Below are 16,304 nucleotides of genomic sequence, written 5' to 3'. Positions count from 1 at the left end.
TTGATTAATGAAGATACGGCTTTGCTCCTATTGTAGCTACTTGAGCAAAAGGAGGGAGAGGGAAGGTGGGGTGGAGGGGGCAAGATTTCTAAATGTGGGCTAACAATGCAAACAAAAATACTTACATTATTCCTGAAATTGTTAAAGTAAAAATAACCTTTCGAAATAAAAAAAATCAAATGACTTATTTTTTTCCACCTAAAAGTACTTTGGAGGCGCTGGCTAGATTCGAACCCCTATATAGGGATAGCCTATTGCACCAGAGGCACTAGACCTTGCCACTGAGCCATAGCTCCTGGATGGGTTTTGACTGTGCCACAGAACCTATCAGCAACATAAAGGTTGTGATGTCATTGCTTATGGCTTCCACTGCACAGGACAATTCATATCCATGATATAGGGAAGTTTTGACAAGCTAAAGACATGGAAGCCAGTGTGGTCCAGTGGGTAAGTTCCTGACTTCCACCCAGACAACCAGGGTTCGAATCCCGGCCTCCGCACCAGGTGACTGATGGCGGCAAAGAAGAGGTAAGTCGGAGATGGCTGGTAAATTGGTAAGTAGTACATCTGTCTGTCTGTGTATAGAGCATGGCTGGACTTGTGAATGGTGGATTGCAAAGTGGTTGGTAAGTGTGTATGTGCAGAGAGAGCAAGGATAGATGCAGGCTGTGTCAGAGGGCGGGAATAGAGGGAGCTCATGAGGTGGAGGGCGGAGCAAGAAGAGCAGACTAAGAGAGGTGCAGATAGAGGGGGAGTAGGCGGAGCCTAGGAGGATAGCAGGGGTGGTTGAGGAGAAGAGTAGGGAGGGGGAGTAAGGGGATAGCAGAGGTAGGTGGTGGGAGTTAGAGGAGAAAGGGGGACGTAAATGGAGCAGGGGGAGAGAGCAAGAGGGGGTGGTGTGGCAGTGATTCAGGAGAAGAAGGGGTGTAGGAGGAGTCTAGGCCAGTGCGCAAGAGGGGGTGCAGGAGAGGAAGCATAGGGCAGCGCAGCCCATGCTGGCAAACAAACAGAGTGCCCCACCCACAAACGGGGTGATTACAAAGGAGGGGGGTTTTGGTGACGGACCCCATCATTTTTATGCCCCCCCCCCCCCCAAGCTCCAGTGTGGTGGTAGTAAAGGGGAAGAGGGGGAGTAAATTTGGGGGTGCAGTGTCAAAAGGGGTGTTGGGGTGCATTATTACAGGGGTGCTAGGAGGCGCAGAATGATGCAGCATGTGTTTTTTCGGTAGTGCTATGTACTTTCTTGTTTATTGCGCCCTTTCTTTCGAGCGGGGGTACCACGAAAGGCTAGGGGCAAAGGGGGGAGTGGAGGACTTGGGATTCAGGTTTCAGGCACTTTCTATTACCAGCCAAAAGGGAACCTCGCACACAGGCCTACTGTGGTTATGGTATTGAGAGGGGAAACAAGGAACCTGTGTTAGGATTCTTGGGAGATGGTCTGCCCATGATTTCTTTGCCCCGGTGCAGGACATGTTATAAGGTGTCTTGTGGTGGTTTTTCTAGACTTCATAATCCCAAAAGAGTGCCTGACATTTCGGCTGTAAGGACACTTCTAAAGAGTGTGCTTTTGATATTCTGGCAAGCGCATCCCCAACTGTGCACATCTATGCACCAAACATGGCAAATCCTTCATCCTGCAAAGCATCATATCATACTCAGAAGCTTTGAGATGGCGTGAGTATATTCATTTTGGGGTGAATACTCTTCCATGCTTCTCCCACCTGAGGACTGTGGATCTGTTGTTCTTCTTTCACATGTCCCTTCAAAGAGACAGAAGGCACACTCACTCTATCTCTCTGCAAGCATCTATGCTTTGACACTTTTATCTTGCAGTTTTCCTTCCAAAGCCCGCACCCCCTTCATCACAAATACAGGCCAACCATTCCTCAATGCTCATTCACTCTTGTCATTCCAGTCCGCCACTCTATAGGCTGATAAAAAAACAACAAGAACAAGAAGTAGTTCAGCAAACAGATTTAAAGTCTCTCTGTAGATTTATCTTAAAACTGCTGCCCTCTAGTAATGCTACATGGCAACTGCAGCATAATAATAGGATTGAGAAAGGGGCTGTCCTATGCAAATAATGTTCTCCCATGATTACTTTGCTGAGCTTCCTCTGTGATGTTGTGATACGGCCTTCAAAACATGGGCTTCAGCAGATTTCCAAAGTTGCCAAACTGTCTTAGGCTAAGGGGTTTTCCACTCAAAGGCCTACATATAAGGACCCCACCCTCATTTAGCAGGGTCCAGAATTACCTGCAGTAATCCTCTATACAGAACTTGGGCGTTCGTGGGCTTATGGTAAAAGCTGCAGATTATGAATGGGGTGTTTAAAATCCCAGTCCCAAAGCCCTGGCCTGGTTGCACAGCACAGCACAGCAAAGCAAACGGATGGCACCCACCTCACACAATACAGCTTAGTTTTGCCCCTCTTTGGGCCTTATTTCTCTTCTCCAAAACACCAATTTGAGGAAAAAACCAATACATTGATTAATGAAGATAAGGCTTTGCTCCTATTGTAGCTACTTGAGCAAAAGGAGGGAGTGGGAAGGTGGGGTGGAGGGGGCAAGATTTCTAAATGTGGGCTAACAATGCAAACAAAAATACTTACATTATTCCTGAAATTGTTAAAGTAAAAATAACCTTTCGAAATAAAAAAAATCAAATGACTTATTTTTTTCCACCAAAAAGTACTTTGGAGGCGCTGGCTGGATTCGAACCCCTATATAGGGATAGCCTACTGCACCAGAGGCATTAGACCTTGCCACTGAGCCATAGCTCCTGGATGGGTTTTGACTGTGCCACAGAACCTATCAGCAACATAAAGGTTGTGATGTCATTGCTTATGGCTTCCACTGCACAGGACACTTCATATCCATGATATAGGGAAGTTTTGACAAGCTAAAGACATGGAAGCCAGTGTGGTCCAGTGGGTAAGTTCCTGACTTCCACCCAGACAACCAGGGTTCGAATCCCGGGCTCCACACCAGGTGACTGATGGCGGCAAAGAAGAGGTAAGTCGGAGAAGGCTGGTAAATTGGTAAGTAGTACATCTGTCTGTCTGTGTATAGAGCATGGCTGGACTTGTGAATGGTGGATTGCAAAGTGGTTGGTAAGTGTGTATGTGCAGAGAGAGCAAGGATAGGTGCAGTCTGTGTCAGAGGGCGGGAATAGAGGGAGCACATGAGGTGGAGGGCGGAGCAAGAAGAGCAGGCTAAGAGAGGTGCAGATAGAGGGGGAGTAGGCGGAGCCTAGGAGGATAGCAGGGGTGGTTGAGGAGAAGAGTAAGAATGGAAGGGTGAGGTAGGGGGATAGCAGAGGTAGGTGGTTGAAGTTAGAGGAGAAAGGGGGACGTAGATGGAGCAGGGGGAGAGAGCAAGAGGGGGTGGTGTGGCAGTGATTCAGGAGAAGAAGGGGTGTAGGAGGAGTCTAGGCCAGTGCAGGAGAGGAAGCATAGGGCAGCGCAGCCCATGCTGGCAAACAAGCAGAGTGCCCCACCCACAAACGGGGTGATAACAAAGGAGGGGGGTTTTGGTGACGGACCCCATCATTTTTATGCCACCCCCCCCCAAGCTCCAGTGTGGTGGTAGTAAAGGGGAAGGGGGGGAGTAAATTTGGGGGTGCAGTGTCAAAAGGGGTGTTGGGGTGCAGTATTACAGGGGTGCTAGGAGGCGCAGAATGATGCAGCATGTGTTTTTTCGGGAGTGCTATGTACTTTCTTGTTTATTGCGCCCTTTCTTTCGAGCGGGGGTACCACGAAAGGCTAGGGGCAAAGGGGGGAGTGGAGGACTTGGGGTTCAGGTTTCTGGCACTTTCTATTACCAGCCAAAAGGGAACCTCGCACACAGGCCTACTGTGGTTATGGTATTGAGAGGGGAAACAAGGAACCTGTGTTAGGATTCTTGGGAGATGGTCTGCCCATGATTTCTTTGCCCCGGTGCAGGACATGTTATAAGGTGTCTTGTGGTGGTTTTTCTAGACCTCATAATCCCAAAAGAGTGCCTGACATTTCGGCTGTAAGGACACTTCTAAACAGTGTGCTTTTGATATTCTGGCAAGCGCATCCCCAACTGTGCACATCTATGCACCAAACATGGCAAATCCTTCATCCTGCAAAGCATCATATCATACTCAGAAGCTTTGAGATGGCGTGAGTATATTCATTTTGGGGTGAATACTCTTCCATGCTTCTCCCACCTGAGGACTGTGGATCTGTTGTTCTTCTTTCACATGTCCCTTCAAAGAGACAGAAGGCACACTCACTCTATCTCTCTGCAAGCATCTATGCTTTGACACTTTTATCTTGCAGTTTTCCTTCCAAAGCCCGCACCCCCTTCACCACAAATACAGGCCAACCATTCCTCAATGCTCATTCACTCTTGTCATTCCAGTCCGCCACTCTATAGGCTGATAAAAAAACAACAAGAACAAGAAGTAGTTCAGCAAACAGATTTAAAGTCTCTCTGTAGATTTATCTTCATACTGCTGCCCTCTAGTAATGCTACATGGCAACTGCAGCATAATAATAGGATTGAGAAAGGGGCTGTCCTATGCAAATAATGTTCTCCCATGATTACTTTGCTGAGCTTCCTCTGTGATGTTGTGATACGGCCTTCAAAACATGGGCTTCAGCAGATTTCCAAAGTTGCCAAACTGTCTTAGGCTAAGGGGTTTTCCACTCAAAGGCCTACATATAAGGACCCCACCCTCATTTAGCAGGGTCCAGAATTACCTGCAGTAATCCTCTATACAGAACTTGGGCGTTCGTGGGCTTATGGTAAAAGCTTCAGACTATGAATGGGGTGTTTAAAATCCCAGTCCCAAAGCCCTGGCCTGGCTGCACAGCACAGCACAGCACAGCAAAGCAAACGGATGGCACCCACCTCACACAATACAGCTTAGTTTTGCCCCTCTTTGGGCCTTATTTCTCTTCTCCAAAACACCAATTTGAGGAAAAAACCAATACATTGCTTAATGAAGATAAGGCTTTGCTCCTATTGTAGCTACTTGAGCAAAAGGAGGGAGAGGGAAGGTGGGGTGGAGGGGGCAAGATTTCTAAATGTGGGCTACCAATGCAAACAAAAATACTTACATTATTCCTGAAATTGTTAAAGTAAAAATAACCTTTCGAAATAAAAAAAATCAAATGACTTATTTTTTTCCACCTAAAAGTACTTTGGAGGCGCTGGCTGGATTCGAACCCCTATATAGGGATAGCCTACTGCACCAGAGGCACTAGACCTTGCCACTGAGCCATAGCTCCTGCATGGGTTTTGACTGTGCCACAGAACCTATCAGCAACATAAAGGTTGTGATGTCATTGCTTATGGCTTCCACTGCACAGGACACTTCATATCCATGATGTAGGGAAGTTTTGACAAGCTAAAGACATGGAAGCCAGTGTGGTCCAGTGGGTAAGTTCCTGACTTCCACCCAGACAACCAGGGCTCGAATCCCGGGCTCCGCACCAGGTGACTGATGGCGGCAAAGAAGAGGTAAGTCGGAGATGGCTGGTAAATTGGTAAGTAGTACATCTGTCTGTCTGTCTGTGTAGAGAGCATGGCTGGACTTGTGAATGGTGGATTGCAAAGTGGTTGGTAAGTGTGTATGTGCAGAGAGAGCAAGGATAGGTGCAGTCTGTGTCAGAGGGCGGGAATAGAGGGAGCACATGAGGTGGAGGGCGGAGCAAAAAGAGCAGGCTAAGAGAGGTGCAGATAGAGGGGGAGTAGGCGGAGCCGTGGAGGATAGCAGGGGTGGTTGAGGAGAAGAGTAAGAAGGGAAGGGTGAGAGAGGGGGAGTAGGGGAATAGCAGAGGTAGGTGGTGGGAGTTAGAGGAGAAAGGGGGACGTAGATGGAGCAGGGGGAGAGAGCAAGAGGGGGTGGTGTGGCAGTGATTCAGGAGAAGAAGGGGTGTAGGAGGAGTCTAGGCCAGTGCAGGAGAGGAAGCATAGGGCAGCGCAGCCCATGCTGGCAAACAAGCAGAGTGCCCCACCCACAAACGCTGTGATTACAAAGGAGGGGGGTTTTGGTGACGGACCCCATCATTTTTATGCCACCCCCCCCCAAGCTCCAGTGTGGTGGTAGTAAAGGGGAAGGGGGGAGTAAATTTGGGGGTGCAGTGTCAAAAGGGGTGTTGGGGTGCATTATTACAGGGGTGCTAGGAGGCGCAGAATGATGCAGCATGTGTTTTTTCGGGAGTGCTATGTACTTTCTTGTTTATTGCGCCCTTTCTTTCGAGCGGGGGTACCACGAAAGGCTAGGGGCAAAGGGGGGAGTGGAGGACTTGGGGTTCAGGTTTCAGGCACTTTCTATTACCAGCCAAAAGGGAACCTCGCACACAGGCCTACTGTGGTTATGGTATTGAGAGGGGAAACAAGGAACCTGTGTTAGGATTCTTGGGAGATGGTCTGCCCATGATTTCTTTGCCCCGGTGCAGGACATGTTATAAGGTGTCTTGTGGTGGTTTTTCTAGACCTCATAATCCCAAAAGAGTGCCTGACATTTCGGCTGTAAGGACACTTCTAAACAGTGTGCTTTTGATATTCTGGCAAGCGCATTCCCAACTGTGCACATCTATGCACCAAACATGGCAAATCCTTCATCCTGCAAAGCATCATATCATACTCAGAAGCTTTGAGATGGCGTGAGTATATTCATTTTGGGGTGAATACTCTTCCATGCTTCTCCCACCTGAGGACTGTGGATCTGTTGTTCTTCTTTCACATGTCCCTTCAAAGAGACAGAAGGCACACTCACTCTATCTCTCTGCAAGCATCTATGCTTTGACACTTTTATCTTGCAGTTTTCCTTCCAAAGCCCGCACCCCCTTCACCACAAATACAGGCCAACCATTCCTCAATGCTCATTCACTCTTGTCATTCCAGTCCGCCACTCTATAGGCTGATAAAAAAACAACAAGAACAAGAAGTAGTTCAGCAAACAGATTTAAAGTCTCTCTGTAGATTTATCTTCAAACTGCTGCCCTCTAGTAATGCTACATGGCAACTGCAGCATAATAATAGGATTGAGAAAGGGGCTGTCCTATGCAAATAATGATCTCCCATGATTACTTTGCTGAGCTTCCTCTGTGATGTTGTGATACGGCCTTCAAAACATGGGCTTCAGCAGATTTCCAAAGTTGCCAAACTGTCTTAGGCTAAGGGGTTTTCCACTCAAAGGCCTACATATAAGGACCCCACCCTCATTTAGCAGGGTCCAGAATTACCTGCAGTAATCCACTATACAGAACTTGGGCGTTCGTGGCCGTTTGTGGGCTTATGGTAAAAGCTGCAGACTATGAATGGGGTGTTTAAAATCCCAGTCCCAAAGCCCTGGCCTGGCTGCACAGCACAGCACAGCACAGCACAGCACAGCACAGCAAAGCAAACGGATGGCACCCACCTCACACAATACAGCTTAGTTTTGCCCCTCTTTGGGCCTTATTTCTCTTCTCCAAAACACCAATTTGAGGAAAAAACCAATACATTGATTAATGAAGATAAGGCTTTGCTCCTATTGTAGCTACTTGAGCAAAAGGAGGGAGAGGGAAGGTGGGGTAGAGGGGGAAAGATTTCATAATGTGGGCTAACAATGCAAACAAAAATACTTACATTATTCCTGAAATTGTTAAAGTAAAAATAACCTTTCGAAATAAAAAAAATCAAATGACTTATTTTTTTCCACCTAAAAGTACTTTGGAGGCGCTGGCTGGATTCGAACCCCTATATAGGGATAGCCTACTGCACCAGAGGCACTAGGCCTTGCCACTGAGCCATAGCTCCTGGATGGGTTTTGACTGTGCCACAGAACCTATCAGCAACATAAAGGTTGTGATGTCATTGCTTATGGCTTCCACTGCACAGGACACTTCATATCCATGATATAGGGAAGTTTTGACAAGCTAAAGACATGGAAGCCAGTGTGGTCCAGTGGGTAAGTTCCTGACTTCCACCCAGACAACCAGGGTTCGAATCCCGGGCTCCGCACCAGGTGACTGATGGCGGCAAAGAAGAGGTAAGTCGGAGATGGCTGGTAAATTGGTAAGTAGTACATCTGTCTGTCTGTCTGTCTGTGTATAGAGCATGGCTGGACTTGTGAATGGTGGATTGCAAAGTGGTTGGTAAGTGTGTATGTGCAGAGAGAGCAAGGATAGGTGCAGTCTGTGTCAGAGGGCGGGAATAGAGGGAGCACATGAGGTGGAGGGCGGAGCAAGAAGAGCAGGCTAAGAGAGGTGCAGATAGAGGGGGAGTAGGCGGAGCCTAGGAGGATAGCAGGGGTGGTTGAGGAGAAGAGTAAGAAGGGTAGGGTGAGAGAGGGGGAGTAGGGGGATAGCAGAGGTAGGTGGTGGGAGTTAGAGGAGAAAGGGGGACGTAGATGGAGCAGGTTAGAGAGCAAGAGGGGGTGGTGTGGCAGTGATTCAGGAGAAGAAGGGGTGTAGGAGGAGTCTAGGCCAGTGCAGGAGAGGAAGCATAGGGCAGCGCAGCCCATGCTGGCAAACAAGCAGAGTGCCCCACCCACAAACGGGGTGATTACAAAGGAGGGGGGTTTTGGTGACGGACCCCATCATTTTTATGCCCCCCCCCCCCCCAAGCTCCAGTGTGGTGGTAGTAAAGGGGAAGGGGGGGAGTAAATTTGGGGGTGCAGTGTCAAAAGGGGTGTTGGGGTGCATTATTACAGGGGTGCTAGGAGGCGCAGAATGATGCAGCATGTGTTTTTTCGGGAGTGCTATGTACTTTCTTGTTTATTGCGCCCTTTCTTTCGAGCGGGGGTACCACGAAAGGATAGGGGCAAAGGGGGGAGTGGAGGACTTGGGGTTCAGGTTTCAGGCCCTTTCTATTACCAGCCAAAAGGGAACCTCGCACACAGGCCTACTGTGGTTATGGTATTGAGAGGGGAAACAAGGAACCTGTGTTAGGATTCTTGGGAGATGGTCTGCCCATGATTTCTTTGCCCCGGTGCAGGACATGTTATAAGGTGTCTTGTGGTGGTTTTTCTAGACCTCATAATCCCAAAAGAGTGCCTGACATTTCGGCTGTAAGGACACTTCTAAAGAGTGTGCTTTTGATATTCTGGCAAGCGCATCCCCAACTGTGCACATCTATGCACCAAACATGGCAAATCCTTCATCCTGCAAAGCATCATATCATACTCAGAAGCTTTGAGATGGCGTGAGTATATTCATTTTGGGGTGAATACTCTTCCATGCTTCTCCCACCTGAGGACTGTGGATCTGTTGTTCTTCTTTCACATGTCCCTTCAAAGAGACAGAAGGCACACTCACTCTATCTCTCTGCAAGCATCTATGCTTTGACACTTTTATCTTGCAGTTTTCCTTCCAAAGCCCGCACCCCCTTCACCACAAATACAGGCCAACCATTCCTCAATGCTCATTCACTCTTGTCATTCCAGTCCGCCACTCTATAGGCTGATAAAAAAACAACAAGAACAAGAAGTAGTTCAGCAAACAGATTTAAAGTCTCTCTGTAGATTTATCTTCAAACTGCTGCCCTCTAGTAATGCTACATGGCAACTGCAGCATAATAATAGGATTGAGAAAGGGGCTGTCCTATGCAAATAATGTTCTCCCATGATTACTTTGCTGAGCTTCCACTGTGATGTTGTGATACGGCCTTCAAAACATGGGCTTCAGCAGATTTCCAAAGTTGCCAAACTGTTTTAGGCTAAGGGGTTTTCCACTCAAAGGCCTACATATAAGGACCCCACCCTCATTTAGCAGGGTCCAGAATTACCTGCAGTAATCCTCTATACAGAACTTGGGCGTTCGTGGGCTTATGGTAAAAGCTCCAGACTATGAATGGGGTGTTTAAAATCCCAGTCCCAAAGCCCTGGCCTGGCTGCACAGCACAGCACAGCACAGCAAAGCAAACGGATGGCACCCACCTCACACAATACAGCTTAGTTTTGCCCCTCTTTGGGCCTTATTTCTCTTCTCCAAAACACCAATTTGAGGAAAAAACCAATACATTGATTAATGAAGATAAGGCTTTGCTCCTATTGTAGCTACTTGAGCAAAAGGAGGGAGAGGGAAGGTGGGGTGGAGGGGGCAAGATTTCTAAATGTGGGCTAACAATGCAAACAAAAATACTTACATTATTCCTGAAATTGTTAAAGTAAAAATAACCTTTCGAAATAAAAAAAATCAAATGACTTATTTTTTTCCACCTAAAAGTACTTTGGAGGCGCTGGCTGGATTCGAACCCCTATATAGGGATAGCCTACTGCACCAGAGGCACTAGGCCTTGCCACTGAGCCATAGCTCCAGGATGGGTTTTGACTGTGCCACAGAACCTATCAGCAACATAAAGGTTGTGATGTCATTGCTTATGGCTTCCACTGCACAGGACACTTCATATCCATGATATAGGGAAGTTTTGACAAGCTAAAGACATGGAAGCCAGTGTGGTCCAGTGGGTAAGTTCCTGACTTCCACCCAGACAACCAGGGTTCGAATCCCGGGCTCCGCACCAGGTGACTGATGGCGGCAAAGAAGAGGTAAGTCGGAGATGGCTGGTAAATTGGTAAGTAGTACATCTGTCTGTCTGTCTGTCTGTGTATAGAGCATGGCTGGACTTGTGAATGGTGGATTGCAAAGTGGTTGGTAAGTGTGTATGTGCAGAGAGAGCAAGGATAGGTGCAGTCTGTGTCAGAGGGCGGGAATAGAGGGAGCACATGAGGTGGAGGGCGGAGCAAGAAGAGCAGGCTAAGAGAGGTGCAGATAGAGGGGGAGTAGGTGGAGCCTAGGAGGATAGCAGGGGTGGTTGAGGAGAAGAGTAAGAAGGGTAGGGTGAGAGAGGGGGAGTAGGGGGATAGCAGAGGTATGTGGTGGGAGTTAGAGGTGAAAGGGGGACGTAGATGGAGCAGGGGGAGAGAGCAAGAGGGGGTGGTGTGGCAGTGATTCAGGAGAAGAAGGGGTGTAGGAGGAGTCTAGGCCAGTGCGCAAGAGGGGGTGCAGGAGAGGAAGCATAGGGCAGCGCAGCCCATGCTGGCAAACAAGCAGAGTGCCCCACCCACAAACAGGGTGATTACAAAGGAGGGGGGTTTTGGTGACGGACCCCATCATTTTTATGCCACCCCCCCCCAAGCTCCAGTGTGGTGATAGTAAAGGGGGAGGGGGGGAGTAAATTTGGGGGTGCAGTGTCAAAAGGGGTGTTGGGGTGCATTATTACAGGGGTGCTAGGAGGCGCAGAATGATGCAGCATGTGTTTTTTCGGGAGTGCTATGTACTTTCTTGTTTATTGCGCCCTTTCTTTCGAGCGGGGGTACCACGAAAGGCTAGGGGCAAAGGGGGGAGTGGAGGACTTGGGGTTCAGGTTTCAGGCACTTTCTATTACCAGCCAAAAGGGAACCTCGCACACAGGCCTACTGTGGTTATGGTATTGAGAGGGGAAACAAGGAACCTGTGTTAGGATTCTTGGGAGATGGTCTGCCCATGATTTCTTTGCCCCGGTGCAGGACATGTTATAAGGTGTCTTGTGGTGGTTTTTCTAGACCTCATAATCCCAAAAGAGTGCCTGACATTTCGGCTGTAAGGACACTTCTAAAGAGTGTGCTTTTGATATTCTGGCAAGCGCCTCCCCAACTGTGCACATCTATGCACCAAACATGGCAAATCCTTCATCCTGCAAAGCATCATATCATACTCAGAAGCTTTGAGATGGCGTGAGTATATTCATTTTGGGGTGAATACTCTTCCATGCTTCTCCCACCTGAGGACTGTGGATCTGTTGTTCTTCTTTCACATGTCCCTTCAAAGAGACAGAAGGCACACTCACTCTATCTCTCTGCAAGCATCTATGCTTTGACACTTTTATCTTGCAGTTTTCCTTCCAAAGCCCGCACCCCCTTCACCACAAATACAGGCCAACCATTCCTCAATGCTCATTCACTCTTGTCATTCCAGTCCGCCACTCTATAGGCTGATAAAAAAACAACAAGAACAAGAAGTAGTTCAGCAAACAGATTTAAAGTCTCTCTGTAGATTTATCTTCAAACTGCTGCCCTCTAGTAATGCTACATGGCAACTGCAGCATAATAATAGGATTGAGAAAGGGGCTGTACTATGCAAATAATGTTCTCCCATGATTACTTTGCTGAGCTTCCTCTGTGATGTTGTGATACGACCTTCAAAACATGGGCTTCAGCAGATTTCCAAAGTTGCCAAACTGTCTTAGGCTAAGGGGTTTTCCACTCAAAGGCCTACATATAAGGACCCCACCCTCATTTAGCAGGGTCCAGAATTACCTGCAGTAATCCTCTATACAGAACTTGGGCGTTCGTGGGCTTATGGTAAAAGCTGCAGACTATGAATGGGGTGTTTAAAATCCCAGTCCCAAAGCCCTGGCCTGGCTGCACAGCACAGCACAGCACAGCAAAGCAAACGATGGCACCCACCTCACACAATACAGCTTAGTTTTGCCCCTCTTTGGGCCTTATTTCTCTTCTCCAAAACACCAATTTGAGGAAAAAACCAATACATTGATTAATGAAGATAAGGCTTTGCTCCTATTGTAGCTACTTGAGCAAAAGGAGGGAGAGGGAAGGTGGGGTGGAGGGGGCAAGATTTCTAAATGTGGGCTAACAATGCAAACAAAAATACTTACATTATTCCTGAAATTGTTAAAGTAAAAATAACCTTTCGAAATAAAAAAAATCAAATGACTTATTTTTTTCCACCTAAAAGTACTTTGGAGGCGCTGGCTGGATTCGAACCCCTATATAGGGATAGCCTACTGCACCAGAGGCACTAGACCTTGCCACTGAGCCATAGCTCCTGGATGGGTTTTGACTGTGCCACAGAACCTATCAGCAACATAAAGGTTGTGATGTCATTGCTTATGGCTTCCACTGCACAGGACACTTCATATCCATGATATAGGGAAGTTTTGACAAGCTAAAGACATGGAAGCCAGTGTGGTCCAGTGGGTAAGTTCCTGACTTCCACCCAGACAACCAGGGTTCGAATCCCGGGCTCGGCACCAGGTGACTGATGGCGGCAAAGAAGAGGTAAGTCGGAGATGGCTGGTAAATTGGTAAGTAGTACATCTGTCTGTCTGTCTGTCTGTGTATAGAGCATGGCTGGACTTGTGAATGGTGGATTGCAAAGTGGTTGGTAAGTGTGTATGTGCAGAGAGAGCAAGGATAGGTGCAGGCTGTGTCAGAGGGCGGGAATAGAGGGAGCACATGAGGTGGAGGGCGGAGCAAGAAGAGCAGGCTAAGAGAGGTGCAGATAGAGGGGGAGTAGGCGGAGCCTAGGAGGATAGCAGGGGTGGTTGAGGAGAAGAGTAAGAAGGGAAGGGTGAGAGAGGGGGAGTAGGGGGATAGCAGAGGTAGGTGGTGGGAGTTAGAGGAGAAAGGGGGACGTAGATGGAGCAGGGGGAGAGAGCAAGAGGGTGTGGTGTGGCAGTGATTCAGGAGAAGATGGGGTGTAGGAGGAGTCTAGGCCAGTGCGCAAGAAGGGGTGCAGGAGAGGAAGCATTGGGCAGCGCAGCCCATGCTGGCAAACAAGCAGAGTGCCCCACCCACAAACGGGGTGATTACAAAGGAGGGGGGTTTTGGTGACGGACCCCATCATTTTTATGCCACCCCCCCCCCCAAGCTCCAGTGTGGTGGTAGTAAAGGGGAAGGGGGGGGAGTAAATTTGGGGGTGCAGTGTCAAAAGGGGTGTTGGGGTGCATTATTACAGGGGTGCTAGGAGGCGCAGAATGATGTAGCATGTGTTTTTTCGGGAGTGCTATGTACTTTCTTGTTTATTGCGCCCTTTCTTTCGAGCGGGGGTACCACGAAAGGCTAAGGGCAAAGGGGGGAGTGGAGGACTTGGGGTTCAGGTTTCAGGCACTTTCTATTACCAGCCAAAAGGGAACCTCGCACACAGGCCTACTGTGGTTATGGTATTGAGAGGGGAAACAAGGAACCTGTGTTAGGATTCTTGGGAGATGGTCTGCCCATGATTTCTTTGCCCCGGTGCAGGACATGTTATAAGGTGTCTTGTGGTGGTTTTTCTAGACCTCATAATCCCAAAAGAGTGCCTGACATTTCGGCTGTAAGGACACTTCTAAAGAGTGTGCTTTTGATATTCTGGCAAGCGCCTCCCCAACTGTGCACATCTATGCACCAAACATGGCAAATCCTTCATCCTGCAAAGCATCATATCATACTCAGAAGCTTTGAGATGGCGTGAGTATATTCATTTTGGGGTGAATACTCTTCCATGCTTCTCCCACCTGAGGACTGTGGATCTGTTGTTCTTCTTTCACATGTCCCTTCAAAGAGACAGAAGGCACACTCACTCTATCTCTCTGCAAGCATCTATGCTTTGACACTTTTATCTTGCAGTTTTCCTTCCAAAGCCCGCACCCCCTTCACCACAAATACAGGCCAACCATTCCTCAATGCTCATTCACTCTTGTCATTCCAGTCCGCCACTCTATAGGCTGATAAAAAAACAACAAGAACAAGAAGTAGTTCAGCAAACAGATTTAAAGTCTCTCTGTAGATTTATCTTCAAACTGCTGCCCTCTAGTAATGCTACATGGCAACTGCAGCATAATAATAGGATTGAGAAACGGGCTGTCCTATGCAAATAATGTTCTCCCATGATTACTTTGCTGAGCTTCCTCTGTGATGTTGTGATACGGCCTTCAAAACATGGGCTTCAGCAGATTTCCAAAGTTGCCAAACTGTCTTAGGCTAAGGGGTTTTCCACTCAAAGGCCTACATATAAGGACCCCACCCTCATTTAGCAGGGTCCAGAATTACCTGCAGTAATCCTCTATACAGAACTTGGGCGTTCGTGGGCTTATGGTAAAAGCTGCAGACTATGAATGGGGTGTTTAAAATCCCAGTCCCAAAGCCCTGGCCTGGCTGCACAGCACAGCACAGCAAAGCAAACGGATGGCACCCACCTCACACAATACAGCTTAGTTTTGCCCCTCTTTGGGCCTTATTTCTCTTCTCCAAAACACCAATTTGAGGAAAAAACCAATACATTGATTAATGAAGATAAGGCTTTGCTCCTATTGTAGCTACTTGAGCAAAAGGAGGGAGAGGGAAGGTGGGGTGGAGGGGGCAAGATTTCTAAATGTGGGCTAACAATGCAAACAAAAATACTTACATTATTCCTGAAATTGTTAAAGTAAAAATAACCTTTCGAAATAAAAAAAATCAAATGACTTATTTTTTTCCACCTAAAAGTACTTTGGAGGCGCTGGCTGGATTCGAACCCCTATATAGGGATAGCCTACTGCACCAGAGGCACTAGACCTTGCCACTGAGCCATAGCTCCTGGATGGGTTTTGACTGTGCCACAGAACCTATCAGCAACATAAAGGTTGTGATGTCATTGCTTATGGCTTCCACTGCACAGGACACTTCATATCCATGATATAGGGAAGTTTTGACAAGCTAAAGACATGGAAGCCAGTTTGGTCCAGTGGGTAAGTTCCTGACTTCCACCCAGACAACCAGGGTTCGAATCCCGGGCTCGGCACCAGGTGACTGATGGCGGCAAAGAAGAGGTAAGTCGGAGATGGCTGGTAAATTGGTAAGTAGTACATCTGTCTGTCTGCCTGTGTATAGAGCATGGCTGGACTTGTGAATGGTGGATTGCAAAGTGGTTGGTAAGTGTGTATGTGCAGAGAGAGCAAGGATAGGTGCAGGCTGTGTCAGAGGGCGGGAATAGAGGGAGCACATGAGGTGGAGGGCGGAGCAAGAAGAGCAGGCTAAGAGAGGTGCAGATTGAGGGGGAGTAGGCGGAGCCTAGGAGGATAGCAGGGGTGGTTGAGGAGAAGAGTAAGAAGGGAAGGGTGAGAGAGGGGGAGTAGGGGGATAGCAGAGGTAGGTGGTGGGAGTTAGAGGAGAAAGGGGGACGTAGATGGAGCAGGGGGAGAGAGCAAGAGGGGGTGGTGTGGCAGTGATTCAGGAGAAGAAGGGGTGTAGGAGGAGTCTAGGCCAGTGCAGGAGAGGAAGCATAGGGCAGCGCAGCCCATGCTGGCAAACAAGCAGAGTGCCCCACCCACAAACGGGTTGATTACAAAGGAGGGGGGTTTTGGTGACGGACCCCATCATTTTTATGCCACCCCCCCCCCAAGCTCCAGTGTGGTGGTAGTAAAGGGGAAGGGGGGGGAGTAAATTTGGGGGTGCAGTTTCAAAAGGGGTGTTGGGGTGCATTATTACAGGGGTGCTAGGAGGCGCAGAATGATGCAGCATGTGTTTTTTCGGGAGTGCTATGTACTTTCTTGTTTATTGCGCCCTTTCTTTCGAGCGGGGGTACCACGAAAGGCTAGGGG

The sequence above is a fragment of the Pleurodeles waltl genome, chromosome 6, assembly GCF_031143425.1.
Source record: "Pleurodeles waltl isolate 20211129_DDA chromosome 6, aPleWal1.hap1.20221129, whole genome shotgun sequence".
NCBI classification, from domain to species: domain Eukaryota; kingdom Metazoa; phylum Chordata; class Amphibia; order Caudata; family Salamandridae; genus Pleurodeles; species Pleurodeles waltl.
The sequence above is the reverse complement of the archived record's forward strand: the minus strand, read 5'-3'. Positions refer to the sequence as shown.